The sequence below is a fragment of the Musca domestica genome, unplaced genomic scaffold (assembly GCF_030504385.1).
Source record: "Musca domestica strain aabys unplaced genomic scaffold, Musca_domestica.polishedcontigs.V.1.1 2, whole genome shotgun sequence".
NCBI lineage: Eukaryota > Metazoa > Arthropoda > Insecta > Diptera > Muscidae > Musca > Musca domestica.
The window spans coordinates 44,821,457-44,845,164 of record NW_026712249.1 but is presented as its reverse complement, the minus strand read 5'-3'; the positions used below and the strand labels follow the sequence as shown (position 1 = coordinate 44,845,164).

General features: G+C 35.0%; 1 protein-coding gene across 1 annotated transcript in view; it reads left to right on the top strand.

Annotated features, from left to right (window-relative positions):
* Positions 1-23,708, top strand: part of LOC101895602 (zwei Ig domain protein zig-8) — a 692,613-nt gene that overhangs the window by 367,032 nt on the left and 301,873 nt on the right. The window lies entirely within an intron of this gene.

The following is a 23,708-nucleotide window of genomic DNA, read 5'->3' as shown; positions in this document are numbered from 1 at the left end:
AATGTTTATTTCATCGTATGCATCGACAAAATGTAGAGTTTTTGTAGCGAAATAATCCTTTAGAGATATATAGAACCTGGTTTTGAAAAGAAGTGTTGACCTTTCATTCAGTTTTCGCGGTTTTCAATTATTTATTCAAAATAAATGCAACAAGTTGTTTGATTTTGTTATTGTTTTGATACTATTTCTGACATTACAAGCCAAACAGGTAGACCTCTATACTTGCAATTTTTTTTAAAGTTGACCTACCTTCTCTTCATTGTACCATGATACCAACATAAAACTTATTAAACAAACATTTTTTGGCAAAAATAAACATTTCCGAATAATCCTCTTTGCCAAAAAAGCTGTTTTGTTTGGAAGTTGTTTACACAACTGCATTAAAATTACAACGGCAACAACAATGCAAATTCTCATTTATGTGAATTTTTAATTAAATTTCATATTTTTATTAAATATATTTCGGTCTTTTTTTTTTTTTGTTTTGCGGAGAACGTTTGTGTGAAAAACAATGGACATTTTTTTAAGGATTGTAGTAATAGTAAATCAAGGCACTGGAACTGGAAAATGCTTTTCTGGCTGGGGAGCATATGGGTAGTAAAGTTTATTTTTTTTTTTTCAAATAAATACGATTTATCCTGGGATATTTATTCTTGAAACTTAAGGGATTTACAAATGTTAGCATCTTATTACATGGTATAGAGCATTTCATTCTCATGCAATCATGGGTAACTCTCGAAAACCTTAGAATATCCTCTACATTCTACATTCAGGGTCATTTTACCAAAAAAAGTATCAGTCGGCTTTGTCGACTTCGGTAATAATAATTCAAACGATTGACCCTCTAGGTTCCGAAGGAATGGACCAGTATTGTCCATTTCATATCTGACCTATATAAATATGATATGAATATTGTGGGTGAACCTAAATATACCATCTTCACGCCAGATTTTTAGCTAATTAAAATATTGCGATGTGTGAAATTTGAAGATAATCGGACAATTATATTGCATTATATAAGAGAAATAATTATTCTAAATGTTGACCCTTTGTGGGAGAGGAGCAAATATTAGGATTTGCAAAGCTGGAGCAAAATAGGATTATACTTTCTCTTTCTCTTTGTGTTCAGTAAAATATATTTTTGGAAAATTTCGAGTTTTTGTTGGGGAGGTACCAGAAGGAGTGGATCGACATTGCCCATCTCAGAACTCGATCCAAATTGGAAAATAATGTACCAAATGTACGGATGTGCCAAATTTTGACCAGATCGGATGATGCCTTCGAGAATTATTGTTCGCGCCAGCCAGACAGACGGACGAACGGTCATCGCTAGATCAACTCCGAAGGGACCTAGAGAAACCATTATTTTGATGAGGCACTTTTTGGCCGCATCAAATGATATATACTCTCTCTAGCCACTTGGCTGAGGGTATGAAAATGAGTAAAAAAAGCAGCGAAGTTCTGCCGGGTCGAGCTTTTAATACCCTTCAGCAGTTGGAAGGAACTTGAAAAGGCTAAAAATAAACTTTAAAAATTCCGTTTAATTTTAAAAAGTAGAAGTAATATAGTGCAGCCATATAAAAATGGTACAGTTATATAGGGCTACATATATAACACGTTAAAAAGCAGTTAGTTCTGCCGGGCCGAACTTTCAATACCCTGCACCATTTCGAAGGAATTTTGGCATTTTCAAAAAATAAAATCAGTTAAAAATTCTGTTAAAATTTTAAAAATACCGAATTCAGCCGTTAATTTTGGGTCTATATGATGTGGACCTACAGAGGCCTTGTTTGTCAGAAGCCATTACCTTATTAAAATTCAAAACTTGAAATAAACGGTGAATAATGTAGGTCAAATCATCAAAATACCGTATATATGAGCTATACGTTATATCGGAGCTATACGAAGACCTGGATCTGCATAGACGTTTTTCTATCACTGGCTGTAGCTTCCATTACCAACTTCAAATACGACATCTCAAACAATTTCGGTGAGTATTATACTTAAAATCGTCAAAATACCGAATATAAGGAGGTACTGATATATAGGGCCTATACGAAGACTTGGACCTGCATAGACAATTTTCTGTCACAGATTGTAGTTCCCATTACGAACTCTAAATACGTAATTTGAAAATACTCCAGTAAGTAGTGTCGCCTAAATCATCAAAATACCGAATATCGGGAGGTACCGTTATATGGGGGCTATACGAAGACGTGGACCTGCACAGACAATCTCCTGTTATAGGCTGCACCATCCATTACGAACATCAACTACCAAATTTGAAAGAATTCCTGTGAAAAATGTCGCTAAAATCAACAAAATACCGAATATCAGGAGGTACCGTTATATGGGGGCTATACGAAGATGTGGATCAGCACAAACAATATTCTGTATTAGGCTGTAGTATCCATTTAGACCTTCTAATACCAAATTTGAAAAAATTCCGGTGAATAATGTCGCTAACATCATAAAAATACCGAATATCGGGAGGTATCGTTATAAAGAGGCTATACCAAAACGTGGACATATATCGCCCATTTTCAATAACGAAAGTCATGCAGACATTACATACATTTGTGTAAAATTTTATCAATCTACCTTAATTCGTACGGAATCTAGAATGATTTCCACAGACGGACGGACATCGCTAAATCGACATAGAATTTTATTCTTGATATATACACTTTGTGGGGTCTAAAATGTATATTTCTAGGTGTTACAAATGGAATGGCAAACTTAATAATATCTGTTGTTGTAATATCTATATCTAAAATATCTGTTGTTGCAGTTTATGGATTGTTCTATGCAAAGAATTTCTTACATGCTGAGAACACAAGCCGCTAATTTACAGCGAATTCGAGTTAAAATTTTGAATCAAACAACCGAAATACCTTAACTTGCCCCATTCTCAATACCAGATATGAAATACATCTGCGTTAATTAGTATCAACCTACTTTGCTTCGTTCGGAAGCTATAGTGATTTTTCACAAACGAATGGACATCGACGTAGAATTTTATGCTGATCAAGAATATATATACTCTGAGGGATCTAAAATGTATATTTCGAGATTTTACAAACGAGATGTTACATTCTATGGTGGAGGATATAAAATCAATGCAATTTATAGAAAAGTGATATTTCGGCTTTATAGGGGAAGTATGTTTCTTGAAAATTGATAATAGACAAGTTCAAGGCTCAACATTCAATCGTTCCAATTTTTTGTATGCCAGCCACACCATTTTACAGATAATTCGTGTCATTATTTTACTAGTTATGCATTCAATTGTAACACATGTTATAATGAATCACCCCATGGCCAATCATAAAGATACATATTTATACACCTCCTCCCACAATGCAAATCCCACTGTTCCGGTTTTCCTCAAAACAAATGTTTATTGTTCGCCACAATAAAATGGTTTTGTAATGATCATTTGTTTTTATAATTAACCATTTCACACATACAATTTCCCTATTGACAACCATAAATGAATGACAATTTTGTTCATTTGCGGTTTGTCATTATCATTGCCAACGAGCAAATAAAATGGTTGCACAAAAAAAAAAAAAGAAAAACAAGAGCACATTACAATGAGCGGGGAAATGAAATATTTCAGAGAATTGTCATTTCCGCTTTGTTACTTTATTTTATGAATTGTACGATTTCTTGGGAAAAATGTTGTTGCCCTTCATCGTAGCAAAGTAGTTTTGAATACATATATTTTTCTATGCCCTCCACCATGGGAAGGAGGGTATTTTAAATTTGGCATTTTGTTTGTCACACCTCTACAAACTCTAAGGTATATCGGAATTGATTTAAAATTTAGTATTGAGAGTTTGTAACGGGTTCCACCTCCGGTTGCCTGTCCAGGTTTTACTATAGCGCTCATACAACGGTACCTCCCGATATTCGGTATTTTAATCGTTTTGGCAACTTTTTTACAGTACGTTTATACAAATGGATTAACCCACTGGATTTGGATTAAAATTGTCATATCCATTACTTATACTTCATATAAATCCTCTTAAAGTAGGTTTACCCTGCAAAAAGTTCTAACGATAACATGGCGTTAGGAAATATTTTTGAATTTGTTATAAAATGAACAATTTGTGTACACCAAGCTTTGAAGCTGTCACCACCCAAAATACATTTAATTAGGAATTTCTATTCTCTTCAAATTTCACACGTGCAACATTTGGTCGTAAATACAAAATTTCGTACCTTTTGGAAAAATATTACACGTTTGGCGAACAATAAAGAACAAATCGGATGAAGATATATATGGGAGCTATATCCAAATCTGAACCGATCTAGATGCAATTCAGCGTAGGTATTTCTGACTTATATTTCATATATTTCCTCAAATATCGTTGTTACAGAGTGCATATTACGGCTGTGAAGGAAAAAACTAACAAATAGGATGACCAATATATATAGGATCTATAGCTATATCTGAATTGATTTTGATAAAATTTGGCATATTTATTTTCAGACCTAATCTGGTCATATGTGCAGAAGTCCATAATTTTTGGGCTTATATTACACATTTGGCGCACAATAAAAGGCAAATCGGACGAAGATATATATAGGACCTATATCTAAATTTTAGCCGATTACCTCCAATTTCAACAGGAATCGTCCTTGGGTCAAACAATTTATTAAGGTTGATCGTATCCCACATTTATTACTATACCCTAGAGCACTAGGTGATGGAGGTATTAAACGTTTGATTTGGGAAAAATGTGTGTAACACCTCGAAATATTGGTCTTAGATCCATGATATAATATATCCTTCTTCGTATATCGCCTAGCCGAATCCACCTAGTTACGTACTTCAGTTACTAAATTATGGTCCGATCTTCATGAAATGAAGTTAGGGCTAGAGTCAGAATAGAAGCCTATTCCTGGGCGGAATAATGAAAAATATTAAGAAGATGAAGTGGAACATAAACTGACTTTTGCTATCCGATTTTGCAGTCGCTTTATAGGTCAAAACAATAGACAAATAGATTCGTAATTTTGCGTAGGGTTAGTGATTAGGCCAGTTCAGAAGACTACCATTTTTTTGATGGTCACCGTATAATAAAAAAATCCAAATTTATAAATCAAATGCCAATATTTTTAATATCGAAAGTCACTTCCGGACGAAATTACAAGGAAAAAAGGAAATTACTTGGAAGGAAATAGCTAGATCGACTCTAAATGTCCTAAAAACATCTAGGGTTAGACCTAGAAAAAGAAGAAAGACACTGAGGTCTAGAAAGAGAAAATTTAAAATGTATAAAATCTCAACCGAAAGACGGCGGATTTAGGAAATGATATATCCCGTTTCAACATGGCAAAGGAAACTCAAAGATACTGTTGAGGATCCTCATAGAATCACTTTCTGAGTCGATTTATGATTGTCAGTCCGTCTGTCCATCCGTTCGTGCAGGTCGCATTCATTATCCTATTGAGATGAACATTTCCAAATAATATTTGTTTGGCCCAAGCACGAACCTTATTGAAAATGGTAAGAGTCCGTTCTAATTTAGGTAAAGCTCCAATACATACATACATCGAATTCGGAAAAAATCGGTTCAGATATAGCTAAAGCTCCCATATATGTTGCATCCGATTTCGTTTTAAGTCCCTCAAATTTGTAATATGTATTCGGCAACAGTAATATTTGGTACTAGATATCTTATAAAGTTCGGAAATACCTTTGCCAAATTTTATCGAGAACGGCTAGGATTTGGATATAACTTTTATATATATCCTTAATCCAATTTCAGGTTTATTGTGCATATAATGGCTAATATCAGGCCAAATGGAGTGAATTTCGGCACGTACATTTCCATTTTGTTCAACTCGGCTCCGACACATATTTTTTTAATACAATCCTACTCCACGTGATATCATGGACTCTATAGCAAACTATAACAACTCTAAAGCCAAATGTTGATAGGTGGTATGATCTACTTAAAATAAATTCTTTTGTTACGGAAACTCCACTAAATTTGGTATTTGAAGTTCGTAATGGAACTCTACAGCCTTAGACAGACAATTGTCTGTGCAGGTCCACGTCTTCGTATAGCCCCCATATAACGGTATCTCCCGTCATTTTTAACCGGAATAGTTTCAAATTTGATATTTGAAGTTCATAATAGATACTACAGCCTATGACAGAAAATTGTCTGTGCAGGTCAGACAGCCGCCTCGTATAGCCCCCTTATAACGGTACCTCCCGATATTCGGTATTTTGATTTTATCGACATTATAACCGTTTTTTAAGTTTCGCCTTTAAATAATGTAATGGCTTATGACATGTCGTCGCTTAGACCCTAATATGGACAGCTACATTCGGCATTTTTAAGATTTTAACATAATTTTTAACGGATTTTATTATTTTTGAGAATTGCCAAATTCGTTTCAAATGGTGGAGGGTATTCAGAGTTCAGCCCCGCCGAACTTACTGCTTTTTAACTTGTTTAATTTTTTGTCTTCAATCCATGAGAAACTTTAATGTGTCCCAAAATAAAGCCTAAATATGTGGAAAATCCCCAGACTGCCCTGACACTGGATGGAGAAAAAAGCTATGTCGATTTGACATCCAAAGACCGTCGGTATAAGTTTGATACGTTCCACCACAACTTCCCGAGCCCAGTCAATTACGGGTGCTGATTGGCGCACTGGCATCTCAGCTACAGCTCTATTGGGAGAGACCGTAGTGAGCGGATCGCCATTGGTCATTGCTTGTTGTCGGTTTGCTCTCATTGGAAGTAGTTGTAGTTGTTACAAAAAGTAGACAAAGGATCCTACGATCGCATAGAACCTCTGTATTTGTAGATATATTGTAAATGGACATGGGATCCCCTGCGTTCACGTGTCTTCTAGAAGCGAAGGACCACAGACCTCTTTCGCCACCTTAATTACTTAAAGTAATCTTGTCCTATCGAAAAGAATAACCAATAAAAGTATGAATTTATTTTTAATTAAAAAAATCTTATTCCTGTGTTATATTTCTGTCATGTTTCTTTCTTTCCTTCCCATCACCGCACTTGCGAATCACCCTCCATCTCCCACCATCCCATCTCGCATCACAATAAAGTTCTGAGGAGTTATCGTTGTTCTTGCCGCTTTTGAAGCCATTCTCCTCACTCTCCTGAGTTAAACACAATCCGATCGGTTTAATAAAAGGTGAGTCTAAGACTATTTATTCAAAAGTCTCAAATTCCAGTAAACTTGGGTACTAAGCCATACAAAAAGAGGAGCATAAACGTCTACAAATGTGATCGCCTTAAATAAATTCTTTTCACCTCTTTTACTGTTTAAAAATCATTAGCTTTGCCTTCCACTCCCATGTACTTCAAAATGGCAATTAGCCGTGCTGTTCAACCTTATCCTTTACATTTTAAATAAATATCAAATCAATGAGAAAACACTAAGCGCACACAAATACCAACAAATCTGGATATTAGAGCGCCCATGATGCCCTTTCAATGAAAAATGCATTGAAAATCCTAAAAATGAAGCCTAAATTAACTTAGGCAGGCATACATACGTGTGTATGCCGCTCTATCGCTTACCATTTTCGTTCGACAAACCGGCCCAGGGATTTTGTTATTTGCTCCCTTAGTACGTGCTAAAGTTGCAAAATGGTGAAGTGGTCGTTCGCTGCATCAGTTGCAGTATCTCACATTGAAACAGGCACCAGAGTATTTTCCTGCCAATAGTTAATGGTCGAAATGGTGTTGGTGTCGCTAGAGTGTCTCTGAGTTTGGTTTCTATACTATACACAATGTATATAGTATATACATGGGCCCAGAAGATGTGATATCGTTTTTTTTTTTTTTGCTTTTTTTGGATTAAGTTCAAGCTCAATGAAATTGCAATTTTCTTTGGCCTTTTTTCCTGTTCCACAGGCCCCCCCCCCCCCAAGTAAAAGCCACAAATGCACTTTTAGATTTCTTGTTATTATTTCGTTTTTTCCCTCTCCTTAAACTCCCCCCTTTGGAACATTTGGAGTGTGGCAATCATAGCCAGACACAGGCATCGAACACATTCACACTTGTATCGAAGAGACTTTAGGCTGTTATTTGTATTTGAAATTCGTTGGCAAAAAATGGGAGGAATAAGGGGAGGCAGATCCTTAATCGGCTTTTTTCCTGTGGTCTGCCAGAGGGAGAGTGTGAAATGTTCCTGTGTCAAGTTAAAGTAAATGTATAGAGCGAAGATTGTCATTGCCATGTAGTTATTGCGTGAAGTATGATAAGTGTGATCGAAATTTTCAATCAAAATGTTAAGAATTAAATTTTAATTGAATTGACGAGAATAGTTTGATTTCATGTTTTTTAGGCAGAGAGTTTGAAAAAAAAAAAAAAAATAATAATAATAATAACATTGGGTGTTTAAAGTATAACTTTTTCCTACTTCAAATGCTCGAAACAAATGATGGCGAGGGAGGCTATATATGGATGGTCTCAACATCGAGCGATTTTTATACCCTTAGGCTTATGACTGCAGGGAGTATATTTTAATTTTACCAAAGTATCGAGTTTCCTTAGTTTCAGGCACGTCATAATATTTCTATCAAAACTGGAATAAGTTCGATGATGGACCATATAAGAGCACTCCTTTTCATATCTCCTCAAAACGTTTAACATATTTATACCAGTAAGAAAAGTCAAAAGTCGGACAGGGCCGATTACATGATACCCTACAATACTATGCATATTTCGTAGAGCTCCCATAAGAAAATAATTTATTTAAAGTGGATTATACCACCTATCAACATTTGGATTTAGAGCAGTTATAGTTTGGTTTCAGAGGGAGGCATATCCAATTCTGAATCGATTTTCACTAAATTTGACAGAGATATTTTTATTTTTTGTACTAAATAACATTGCTATAGAGAGCATGATATCACTTCGAGAACCGGACCGGGTCGAACTTTGAATGCCCTCCACCATTTGGAATAAATTTAGTAATTTTTAAAACAAAAATAATAAGAAAAAAAAATAAATAAAAAAATAAAATCCGTTAAAAATTCTGTTCTGTACCATTATACGGGGGACATACAAAAAAGTGGACCTGCACAGACAGTTTTCTGTCGTAGGCTGTAGTATCCAGTACGAACTTCAAATACCAAAGATGAAACATTTTCGATGAATAATGTCGCTTAAATCACCAAAATACCGAAAATAGGGAGGTACCATTATATTGGGACCAAAACGTGGACCTACATGGCCCATTGCCAATGCCAAAAGCCCTGCAGACATAATATACATTTGAGTAAAATCTTATCAACCTACTTCGTTTAGTTCGGAAGCTAGAGTGACTTCCACAGACGGACGGACGGACACGGATATCCGAATCTTAGCCGATCTCGATAAAAATTGACAAAATATTTGCGAGCTCTATTAGATATCTGGCACCAAATATCATTTTTGTGAAGTGCACATAGCGCATGTGAGGGGTTTTAACCCCAAATCGGATGAAACGTATATATGGGAGCTATAATCTGAACCGAATTAACATAATTTGATGTGCTTGCTTCTTGACTGAATTCCGTCGGAAGTGCCAAATTTCAGGTCATTTAGACTGATATTAGCCACTTGGTGCACAACTATTGCGAAATCGGTCAAAGATTTATATAGGAGCTATACCAAAATCTAAACCGATCTTGATACAATATGGCAAAGGTATTTCTGGGCTATATCTGATATCTGGTACCAAAGATCATTATTGTGGAGTGTATATTACGCATTTGAGGGACATAAAACCCCAAATCGGATTAAACATATATTTCGGAGCTATATCTAAGTCTGAACCTATTTTCACGTAATTTGATGTGCTTGTTTCTATGCTGGATTCCGTTGGAAGTGCCAAATGTCAGGACATTTGGACTGATATTGGCCATTTAGTGCACAATTAATCCGAAATCGGTTGAAGATATATATGGGAGCTACAAATAAATTTTAACCGATTCTCACTAATTTCAATAGGATTCGTCCTTGGACCAAACAAATATTGTTTAGAAAATGTCATCTAAATCGGAAAATAAATGTGACCTGCATTTTGTTTACAAAAATACAAGGACAAACGGACGGATGGACTGACATGCATTCAACGACTCAGAAAGAGGTTCCATAAAGATCTTCAAAAGTAACTATGGGTCTATCTCGCTTCCTTCTCCATGTTATTGCACAACGACATAATACCCTTACCACTATGTTGTGTAGGGTATAAATATATAGATCTAATTTAAAACTTGGCACATGATAATATTTTTTTATCAAACATGTATCAGTTGGACCGGCAACCAACTTCACAAAGATAGCATATCTTGTCCTGATACCGATATTCCCCACTCCTTATTGCTCTGCCTTCCAATTTGTGTAACTACATTTCGATTTGTTAAAACTGTGGTTTCTCCCTTCATCGGTTTTTGGTTCGTCTTATCTCACTTCTTCTTTGTCTCAGCGTTTTCTTTTTTTTTCCTTGATGCCCTTCCCATGATGCCAATACATTGGAACTGCTCGTAATTGGTGTACTTCAACATCAGTGTTTCTGAGACCTACTCTGCTCTATGCTTGACTAAGTATTAGCAGTCCGGTTTTTTTTGTTCTGAGGCAATTCTCCCATGTTGTTTCCAGCCTTTTGGTCATTGGAATAGGTCATGATGTTGACAGAATTGCTGATGGTGTTTTTTTTCTGCTACTGCTACTACTTCTGATGATAACGTTTTGTCGAGATCAAGCATTCGGATAACATTTACTTAAATTTAAATGAGGTTTTGGCAATGTTACGGCATGAGAATTTAAATTTGGGCGTTTTCCTAAATAGTGTTTGATAAATTAAACATGACATGATTTTTTGGGTAAATAATGCCTTAAAGGTTTTGAATTCAATACAAATTTTATTTGCCAATAAAAACCTCCAAACAGAATCTCATCATTTTTTTATGCTTACATGGAAGACTAAGACAATCTTTGGAACAACTTTTTGAACTAAACGATTGGATTAAATTTGTAAATTACATCTTCTATTGGATTTGTTACAATAAGAAATACTTTCTAGAGACAAAAAAGTCTAATATTTTTGATAGACATACAAATCGAAGTCGATTGAACGATTCGTCTATCCGGCATCCCAATATCTCATTAAGATTTAATCGTATTTCAAATGGATTTATGCACTCAAAATAAATCTTATGTAACTAATTCCGAAACAGAACATTTTAAAATATTTTCATCATCCATTGTTGAAAGATATGACTCGTTACAAGCTTCCTCCACCATTTTATGGAGGTTATATACTAATGGGAGACCCTACAAAGTATATGTATATTCTGGATATGCGTAAAATTTTAAAGTCGATTTAGCCATGTCCTTCGATCTGTCTGTTTTAATCATGCTAACTTGGAATGATTCAAAATAAAAGGCTATAGTTTTGCACACGGGTGTACTTTGCCAGTAGACAGCTTAAGTTAGTTAACGGGCCATGTCGATCCACGTCTTCATATAGCCCCCGTACACCGGTATCTAACTTTATTCGCTATTTTTATAATATTATACAGGGTGAGATAAAAAAACTGCAACAAACTCAAACGCTATTTTTTACATTTTTTTTTTTTAATTTTATTGAATGAAAGCCAAAAATGTTGGAAATAGCATCAAATTTTAGAATAAGTTAAGATTTGTTCGAATTGGTCGCCTTTGGCACGAATTATGGCCTTCAAACGGTCACACGCTGACCGAATGTTGCTTTACGTTATTTTGGCCATTTCGGGGAAGCGCTTGCTTGAGTTGATCGACACTTTGGTATTTTTTAGTGCCAACCTTGCTTTCCAAAATACTCCATACAGAATAGTCCTACCATTCTTGGGTGGCGCGTGCTGAGTGCGATGGTGCTGTGTCCTGTTGAAATGTCCAAGGTCTGCGGCCAAAATGTATGCGTGCCCTAGGCTTTAATACAGCCTCCAGAATATTTTCGTAATAATATTCGATAGTTATTTTGATGCCACGGTCGATTAATACGATCATTAAGACGGAGAGCGACCATGGGATGTTATGGCGGCCCACACAATCACCATGGCCGGCGCTTAAGTTCTGGTGGCCAACCGAAGGTGCAAATTTTCTGCTGACCTCTTTGGCAAGTAAACACGATCATTTTGTTTGTTTACAAACTGCTGGACAACGAATGTTTTCTCATCGGAGCAGAGAAAACCAAATTTGACAGTTCATCACTTTCTGTTAAATGAAGAAACTGTTTAGCTCTTTTGAGTCTATTTTTTTCTGTTGCGGTGTAAGTTCTTGCACTTTTTGGAATCTCAATGGCTTTTCCCTGAGGCCATTTCAGCTCACGAAATTTCGTATGGACGGGACATAAGTCTACTATTTCCAACGACCATTAAGTAATATTTAAAGGGGAAGTAGAAACTAACTTTTTTGTAAAAAAAAATCCAATCGAAATCGAAGTTTTTAAATGCTAAAAGTCACGCCCGCCAAAGTCGCAAAAATTTGAAAAATACACGTTTGATATTAACATTGATACTTTGAATTTTATATAGCCATATATCGGAGATATAGCAAAATTTATACACAATTTCATTCCTCCGGGTTCGTATCCAAAAATTCAAAGTTTTCAAAATATACTCATATACGGAGTACCCGATGTTTTTAAAATATGACACAAATTACAATATTTCTTTTGCTTCATTTAAATACATTTTTTTTTAAATTAAGTTCGTCATTCCGTTTGTCACTTATCGAAATAATAAGGTATTTATATTCTGGATAAGCGTATAATTCTAAGACGATTAAGCCGTCCGTCTGTCGGTCTATACGTCTGTTGTAATCACGCTAGAGTCCAAAAGATTTAAGATAGGAAACTAAAATTTTGCACCAAACTGTTTTTTGTCTGCAGGCAGGTCTAGTTCGAAGATAGACTACGTCGGTCCACAATATCGTATAGCCCTTATGTAGAGATAACTACACCCCCCCCCCCCACCCCTTTCGGTATTTTGATGTTTTTAGGCAAATTTTTTCAATGGAATTGTCTAAAATTCAACACAAGGAGTTCTTAGTGAGTACTTTACCCCTGCAAAAAACTGCCGACGGCATCGTATATCCCCCATATAATGTTACCTTCCGGTATTCGTTATTTTGATGATAGTGGCCAAATTGTTCAATGGAATTGTTTGAAAATCCACACAAGAAGTTCCTTCATAGTACTTTACCCACTAAAGCCTCCATCTTAAAGTCCCCATCTTAAAGTCCCCATACAGCTGTACTCCCCGATATTTGCGATTCACATGATTTTTACCGGAATTGTTTCAAATTTCGTATTTAAAGTTCGTAATGGATACTACAGCCTATTGCAAAAAAATTCTATATGCAAAACCAAGTCTTCGTATATATTTTTCGATGGATTTTTGTTTTTTTTTTTTTTTGAAAATTGTTAGACCCCTTCCCAATGGTGGGGGGCATTAAAGGTTAGGCCTGGCCGAATTTTGATGTTTTTTTACTTGTTTATTTCCCCATCTGCTAGTTACTGTTTTGTTTCCCTCAATATTACTTCGTTTTTAGAAAACTGGTATTAATAATTAAACATTTAATTTATGGATTTTAAAATTAAAATTAGTTGTGAATTTAGGTATTAAAATGCAAATACACTTCCCCAAGTAGTAATTTTCACCATTTCAATTTCCTAATCATCCAGAACTTTATCCTTATTTTAATTAAATAATAGGATTACACAACTAACTATTACACAAGACACTTGAGGCCCTTTAATTACAACTAATTTTACATCATAATATTTTAAGGCACTTGTTTTTGGACTTTATAAATGATTGGGAATTGAGTTAACGTAATAATTATCGATTGGCTGAAGTTCGGAATTTACACACAGAATTTATGTAAATTGAATAATTTTACGTTGTAGCTTTAGGATGAAATTGTATTCTTAAACGATAGATCGATTTATCATCATGTTATTCCGTTGTCGATACTGCACTTCAATCAAATTAATGTCTTATTCATATTTTGATAATTTAAGAACTAAGAGACTAATGTTAAGGTAAATTTAGGTCTTCCTTCAGCATAATTGATATGAGTATGTGTGTGTGGAATACTGCTATTATTTTCTAATCACACTAATTTTGTACCAAATTGCCAACAATCTGCCTCAAAACACATATTACTGGTGCACCGTTTGCTATGTGTATGTGTGTATGTCTGTCTTTGTATCCCCTCGTCAGTCAGCCAGTCATTTTAAATAGAAATTACTTTGTTTGTTGTGTACATGCGTTTTAATTAAAAATCAATTTGTAAAATTTATTCTACTGCAACTATCCAATTATATAACTAATGCATGTTACTGGTGTTATTATTGCCACATACCCATAATGTGTGTGTGCGTATGTGTAAAAGGATGCCGAGCCTCCTCTTTCCATAATATGACGCATAATGGCAAGTGTTGATTTTGGCCATTATAATGAAGTTTCGTCATCATCACTTATAGGCCTCTGTCGGACATTTTAGGCTATGCAATTTGGGGAACAATGCCGGCTCGTATGTTTATTCATATCATATTTGTGTAACTATGGGTTTACTCTAAATTCAATGGAATTAACTTCAATAAACCAGTGATTGACGAATGACAAATGCAATTTAAATAACCATACAGTGGCTCACAATGACATTTAGTATGTTACATCTATATATGTGTAGACATAAATACGGGCCATTAAGCCCGTTTGGGCTTACATTGAGCATTTTTATACCCTACGACACATAGTGGTAAGGATATTATGTCTTTGTGCATTTGTTTGTAACATGGAGAAGGGAGCGAGATAGATCCATAGTTACTTTTGAGAATATTCATAGAATAACTTTCTTAGTCGATTTATGCATTTCAGTCTGTCCGTCCGCCTGCCCTTGTATTTTTATGAACAAAATACAGTTCGCATTTTTTATCCGATTGAAAATTTAAATTTGTGAGAATCGGTTCAAATTTAGATATAGCTCCCATATATATCTTCCGCCGATTCTGGGTTAAATATGCATTAAAAGGCTAATATAGCTCCCATAATATAGCACCCATATTTATTGTGCCCCAAATAGCTTATATCAGCCCAAATGTACTGAATTCTGCCACTTTCCATGGAATTCAGGCCTGAAGCATGTACTTCAAATTTAGCTGAAAATTCGGTTCAGATATAGCTATAGCTTCCATATACATGTTTCATCCGAATTGGGGCTTTAAGTCCCTCACAGGCGTAACATGCACCCCAAAAAAAGGATATTTGATACCGGACATCAGTACGAAAGAACCTCTGGCAAATTTTATCGGTATCTCTTCAGATTTGTATATGCCTTGGATATATATCTTCATTCGATATTATGCTTTTTGTGCACCATATATAATGTCAACCCAAATTGGATAGTTCTTCAAATTCAACAGAATTGTTCGAAAAAATTAAATTGACCTCAACTTTGTTTGTTTGTTGTAGGTAGCATAATAAAATAGTGTTTTTCCAGCACGTCATTTTGAGTCATAAAAATTAGAAGGAATAATCGATTTTTGGCAGATATATACTCTCAGCATATTAGAGTCTTGTGGATCAATAAACCTCCAAATCAAAGTACCTCTTTATTTATTAAACTTCATATATCGTACACTGATTTCAGACTTCCGCGGTTTTACATATTATTAAAATTTATACTTTTTCGAAAATAATATTGGGAAAATGTTTACTTTTAACACCAAAAACTCTGAAATATTTCATTTTGAAGTTTATCAAGGACGATATTAGTAAATCCATTACACAATGGGCCCACATGCCACTTTTCTGTTCAAAAATATTTCAAAGTCTCCATGTGTAAATTCTAGAAACCAACAGTGACCTTAGCGTAAAATTTTAAAATTTCAATCTAATCCCAATGCCAACTTTAGTAATTTTTTTAATACGCATATTAGAACAATTTGCTACTTTCCATCATAGACACCAACAGTTATCCCAAATTAGAACGATTTTGTACTTTTCGAAGAATTATAGTAAGTCAACAGCAGACACCAACGGCTCTCTTAATATCAAATTTCGGGATTCCAGCTCTATCCCTTCGCCCAATACCAAATTTAATAACATTTAGTACTTTTCGTACAATTGTAATACATATTTCTGAACCTACCCCTATATCTTAAACACAGTCACCAACAGTGACATCTATATCATCTTTTGAGATTTCAACTCTATTCCTTCAACCAATACCGAATGTAGTACTTTTCGAACAATAATAGTATACATTTTCAAAACCAATATTATATTTCAATTCCAGATACCATCAATAATCTTAATATAAAATGTCGGAAATTTTTATATATTCCTTCCCCCAAAAATAGTACCATTCAGTATTCTTCGTATATGTTTCCTAAATAAACTTCCATATGTACAGGCTACACATGAACAGCGACCCAAATACCATATTTCAAGCACCATCTATTTATAAATTTTTATATAAAAATTGTTTTCTGGTCGTTTTCAACGTTCATAAATCTGTCTAGAAACTTGCGAAGCATAGCGGGGGCCTTTCCGTGCGTTTATATAAATTGTCCTAAAAAAGTTTGACCTGGGAACTCAAAATTATTTGGTAAATACAAATCAGCAAATCTACTTTTAATCTCTTACACACACCCGACTATTACACAATAGCTGTTGGCAAGGAATATTTAAGAGAGGATCCCTAGCTATACAATTTGCGATTTATATAAATTTGCTATTCCGAGAGTTCAGAAAAAATGTCTCACAACAGTCGTAATATACAGGGTGAGATACAAAAGAAAACACAAAGAGCACTCCAGCATTTAAATGTTAATAAATCTTTTGTGTCCAGTGATACTGGTAGCGTACCCCGACGTCAAGGAAGTAGGTTGGAAGAATATTGAAATATTGAAAAAATATTAGAAAATGAGCTCGGGGTAAAGCCATTGAAAATCCAAAAAGTGCAAGAAATTACACCGCAACAAAAAGAAAATAGACTCAAAAGAGCAAGAGGTTCGCTTGGCCGATAGAGGTGAACTGCCGAATTTGGTTTTCTCCGATGAGAAAACATTCGTTGTCCAGCAGTTTGTAAACAAACAAAATGATCGTGCTTACTTGCCAAAGAGGTCAGTTGAAAATGTGCACCAGAATTCAAGCGCCGGCCATAATGATGGTGTTTGCCGCCATAACAGCGGATGATCGCTCTCCGCTACTATTAATAGACCGTGGCATCAGAATAAATGCCGAATATTATTGCGAAAATATTTTGGAAGGTGTATTAAAGCCCAATATAACACATTACCCATTACTGATATTTTAACCTCTTTCAGGAGCTCATTCTTCGTTTGTGACGTTTTACAAATTAATTAGGCTTAAATCCTTCCTGGTCTTACAATTTTAAAGTACCCCTCATTCTTTAACCCTGAAACAATATTCTTTATTTTTTAATGTTCAATGATTTTCACTAAATTAAATTTACCATTTGTAAAGCAAAAGAAAAGTGTGCGAAAGGACACCTATAAGTGCCATCAGACCTTTGGCCAAAACAAACAAGCAAATAAAATAATATTATTTCCTATTTTCACCATTTCGTTTTCAAAAAAACATTAACCCAAACAAACAAACAAATGTGGATGCACCCCTCCCCTATGTGTTTGTGTGTGTCAATTCGCCATGAATTTTTCACAAATTGAGAAAACAAATGATAAAAACTGCTAAATATTTGCAATCTTGAAGTGAAGAGAAAATATTTTCCTTTTAAACTAAAGATGTTGGTGATGCTTTCTTCCTTTCGTTTGCTTGGCTCCGGTCCTATCGAAATGTTTATACGAACACTTGCCTTCGACATTAACAACGACAGCGACGATAACGACAACGACGACGACGACGACGAGTACGACACCATTATCATTTTTTCAATTAATAGCAAATTAGAAAGAAAGAAAACAAGTACTTCCACTAAGTACTTGTGTGCATTTTTCGAGCGATTCTTCTCCTCTCCGCCAAAGATTTTCCTTTTGGCACAGAAATCAGCGAAATGGAAACGATTTGTTCAAAATAAATTGGTTTTTTTTCCTAGTGCTTTGCCATTCGCAAAACTAAGAAATAGTGCAAGAGGGTTAAGGGCAAACGAGGAAAACAAATTATAGAGAAAGGCAAGTGGGATTCTCGTTGCTTAGTTGGTGTATAGACCGAGCTTCGCAAGGAAAACTAATTTAGCCTTTTCTTTATGTCGCCCTCAATAAAAAGCAAAAGAATTTAATGCCACTGCTTTGTAGAAATAAGTTTTAAAAGCAAAAGGCTTACAAATAAATAAATACATTTCGTGAGAATATCTAAAGCCAGATATGTATGTGTATGTATAGGTAAAGAGCTGTTCAACAAATTTCAATTAAGTTATATAACATGGGAATTTGAGGGCAATAACTAAAATAAACGTAAAGGTTATTTTTGTTCTGGAAAATTATGTAATTAGAAATGACGTCAAGAATCCGGAAACTATAGTTAGCAAGCAAGTTTTTGTGGAACAAAAACTGACGACTTTTACGGCTTAAAAATCAATGGATGCGTCAAACATAAATTCTTCGAAACTACACCTTTTTCTGATGTAATTCGAGAGATTTAAATTGTAATCTGAGAATTGTATTCTCACTGGGCGGTCAAACTCAAAAAGAGCCCTCGTGTATCGGCGTTTTGAAACTTTCGTCGGAAAGTATCGAAAATAGTGGAGGAAAGTTAGCCCCTCTTCCATACTTTTGAATATTTTCGTATTAAGATTCCTCGGAATCCGTGCATTTTATGTATGTAGTGTCTTCAGCAATATTGCAGATACAAATTTGAGGAATATTTAAAAATAATAGGTACAAGCTAATCAAGAAAGTGATCTTTTTGGTATTTTTATACCCTACACCTTAGTTTGTCACTCCGTTTGTAACACCTCGGAACATACATCTTAGACCCCACAAAGTATATATATTCTTGATCAGCGTAAAATTCTATGACGACTTAGCGATGCCCGTCCGTCTGTGGCAATCACTCTAGCTTCCAAACGAAATGAAGTAGGCTGATGTATATTATGTGTGCAGGCATTGAAAATGGGCCATGTAGGTCCACGTTTTGGTATAGCCCCCAAATAATGGTACCTCCCTATTTTCGGTATTTTGGTGATTTAAGCGACATTATTCACCAGAATTCTTTCAAATTTGGTGTTTGAAATTCGTAATGGATAAAACAGCCTAAGACAGAAAATTGTCTGTGCAGGTCCACGTCTTCGTATAGCGTCCATATAATGGTACCTACCGATATTCGGTATTTTGATGGTTTTAGCGACATTATTCATCGGAATCGTTTCAAATTTAATATTTGAAGTATTGTAATGGATACTACAGCCTATGGGAGAAAGTTGTCTGTGCAGGTAAACGTCTTTGTATAGCCCCCCTATAACGGTACCTCCCGATATTCGCTATTTTTATGATTTTAGCTACATTATTCACCGTTTTTAAATTTCGGATTTGAATATTGCAATGACTTATGACAAAAGTTACCTTTGATGGTCCATGTCGTCGTATAGACCCCACTATAATAATAGCTACATTCGGTATTTTTAAGATTTTAACAGAATTTTTAACGTATTTTATTATTTTCGAGAATTGCCAAAATTCGTTCCAAATGGTGGAGGGTATTTAAAGTTCGGCCCGGCCGACCTCACACCTTTGTTACTTTTCATGGGTTAAATTGGACCAAACACTTAACATTTATCTGATTTAGAGTCGCTCAAAAGTTCACTATTAAAGACCAATAGACACGGAAATTTGCATGAGATTAGAGTTTAGGACAGGCAGTGGGTAAAATGACGCAGAATGTTTGTGTGAAATTGTTGTGCATTGTGATTAGCATGACAGGGGGTGTAAATATAGGGCAAAAACCAAAGGTAACATATTGAGACATATGGTCGGTCCCGCACGATTATAGGCTTTGCTTGTATTTGTTGTTCTGCCCCCAACCCTGACCCATGGAAAATTTCCTAACCGTCCGATAACAACATACTAATATGGACTGCAGTGCACATTTAGCTATTTAAACTGAGCTCGACGAGTTATCGGTATACCAGAAAGAACAACATTTCGAGTCCTTATGAACTCCTAGGGTCCTAAAGAGTTGATTCAGCTTGGAATATTGCTCCCATGTAAAACATTCGCTGATTTCACTGCATAAGCAGGAGAGAAGAGGAGCTTTGATATAATGACTGAAATATATCATATAAACCATCAGAAACAGGTAAAAACCCGTAGTTTCGGTCAGGCCGAACTTTGGAAAGAGTTTTCAAATTTTCAAAAAAAAAATCCGTTAAAAAATCCGAAATTATTACTAAAATCATCAAAATACAGACTATTGGAAGGTACTATTTTATGGGGATGACGTGGACTTGTTTTAACAATTTTCTGTTCTGTTCTGTTTATTCTGCCCAAAATTATTTCAACGTCTCCATATACAGACCCCAGAAAACAACAGTGACCTCTATATAAAATTTCCGGATTTCAGCTCTTCAATTTCACCCATTATAAAATTTGGACGATTTTGCACAATTATAGTACAAATATCCTTACTCACTTCTTATCTCAACCACAGACTTCAACGGTGATATTCATACCAAATTTCAGGATTTCATCTCCATTTCTTCACCCAATACCAAATTTAGTACAATGTCGTACTTTTCGTGTAATTATAGTAATTTACATTTCCAAAACTACCTCCATGCAGCCCAGATACCAACAGACACTTCAAATCCAATTTCAGAATTTCAGCTACATTCTTTCACCCAATACCAAATTTAGTACCACATAATATTTTTCGTACAATTATAGTACTCATTTGAAAAACCAGCTCCTTCTCTCAACCACAAACACCAAAAGTGACATCTGTATCAAATTTCAAGATTTCTGCTCCATTCCTGCACCCAATACTAAATTTATTACAATTTAGTACTTTTCGTTCAATTATTCAAAACCACACACTCAATTACAGATACCAACAGGGACCTCAATATCAAATATGAGAATTCCAGCCCTATTCCTTCATCCAGTTCAAAATAAAGAACTATTTAGTACCTGCCTTTCAAATATAGGACGCATTACCAAACCACCTACAAATCACAAAGACAGATACCCACAGTACTCTAAATGTAAAATTTCCGAATTTCATTTTTATCCCCCACCCAATACCAAATATGGTACCATTCAGTATTTCTAGCACAATTATAGCAATTATTTCCGAAACCAACTCCATATGTGAATGCTGGACATGAACAGCGACCGTTATGCCAAATTTCAAAGTGCAAGCACTATCGGTCCTCCTAATACCAAATTGTACCAAATATGGTACTATTTGGTACTTTTCGTGCACTTGTGCTCAACATTTCCAAAATCACCTCTTCATCAAAAACCTACCTCCAACAGAGACCCCAATACAAACTTTCAAAATTCCATTTTCATCAACCATACTGTTCTAAATTTAGTACCTTTTAGTACAGTTAGCGCACTAAGTACACATTTCCAAAAACCATCTTTATAAATAAACCCTACTTTCTTACCATGGTTCTCAATTTTCAAGTTTTTAGCTTTATCTGTTAACAAATTGCCAAATGGTTTTCGAAGTTTAGAATTTTTCGTAGCCCTTAAGTTCAAATTTCCAATGTACATCTTCAGAACATTTTCATGCTTTCGTATTCAGCCGAGATTCAACGTTCAGACTAAAAGGCACAAGCTAGAATCTTGAAATTTTAGGCTTATCACATGACTATGCACCAAGATTAACTCTCGCACAAAATTTCAAAATTCTAGTCTCAGGTTTTTCGTCTGGGCGTTGAGTCTCGGTCAAGGCTGTAAGTTATTCCACCACTCTTTTATCGATGATTATAGATTATTACACCCAAAATTACTTTTATACCATCAATATTGACAAAGTAATCCCCGCTTAAAAACTCTCACATACAACATTGACCTTGGATATCCATCAGTCCATTCAGCGTCCCTCTTTAATATACCTCTGCAAACATATGCAGTTATAAAACAAAAACTATTTCATAACTATTTTTGTTTTAACTTTTTTACTATCACAACTATTTCAATAAAACTCGGTTTAACACAAAAAACCCCCCATCTTTTCATTTCAAATGATTCACGTAATTTGTCATATTCTGTAGCCTTGTCCTACTTACTGAAGGGGGATAGTGAATTCTATAGGGAAGACTTTCTCAATGTCATCTTAAATTGAAAAAAAATTGCTCACCCAGAATTCAGTTCATAGAAAACAATCTCAAACGATGCAAATTATTTCCCCTCCAAGTTTTCTTGACGGTTGCCTTGCTGGCTGCTTGGCCAGCTGACTGGGTGGCTCGCTAAACTTTTGTTTAATATTCTGCTTGATTTTTTTTCCTTGCGTTCCATTTTTTTCTAAGAAATCTTTTCTTCGGTTGTTTTGTTCAAATTCCACAAGACGTTCTCTTGCGAGCATTGTGGTTGCGCGCCTTTTTATGTCTTTATGAATTAATAATTTTGTCATTGAATGTTGTTGCCATGTTTCCAGTTGAAATTGTTTGTCCGTTCATTCATTCGTTTGTCTTTTGCTTGTTCTATTCACCAACAACAACAGAAAAAAAAGAAACAAATTAAGAAAAACGTTCACGTAGTTCTATTATGTGAGGAAAATATCGTTTTCCTGTTCGTAATAATGTTTATTGTTACTGTTGTAGATTGTTGTTATTGTAATGTTTTTGTGCGGTTTTACTTTTCTTGTAACCGGCTTTTGCCTTTTTTTTTTTTTTGCAAAATAGTTAATATGCACATTAGCGTTTTACTTGTTGTGCAAAAAAATATGAAAAAAGCTTTTAAGTAAATTAAAATATTAAAACTAATTTTAGATTTATGAATGCGGAATATTGAGGCGCTTTCCCATTTTTGTTATCCGACAAACTTTACTTTGAAGCGAGTTATTGTTGTAAAAAGTAGAGGATATCAGAGTTAAAAAATGGGTCAAATAGATTAAGTCAAAAATTCGCCTCGCTTTAGTCCATAATATTTCCCAACTTGTGTGGCAGCTGCTTTGCTATCATCCCTGAGTTGTTAAAAAAAGTAAATGACTGAGAGACAACGCCCAGACGAAGCGGCTGAAGTTAGAATCTTAAAATTTTAGGTGAGTGTCATTCTTGATCCGAAGGTTCAGACAAAGATGGGTTATTAAAAATGTGTACTAGAACGATACGAAATGTTCTAAAAGGTACTAAATATGGCACCCTTTGTATTTGACAAGCCAGTAGAGTTACAGCTCTTGAATTTGGTATGAGGGATACCGATGAAGTGTATGAAAAAGGGTTTTGGTAATTCGCACTATAACTGTACGAAAAGTACAAAAATTTACTATATTGGGTACAATTTCGTTTTATGTGAACGGTTAGAACCAACAACTTGCAATTTGGAATGGGAATCGTATGTCTACAATTTTTTTCTATTGGAGTTAAGGATTAGGCTGTGGAGCTAGTTTTCGAAATGTTTACTTATGTGTACTGCGTGGTACTAAATTTGGTACAATAAGTATTTGGGCGAACCGATAGGTGTAGAATCTTAAAATTTAAAATTGGAATTACGGTGGGAGTTTCGGAAGCTTTGAAAATTCGTTC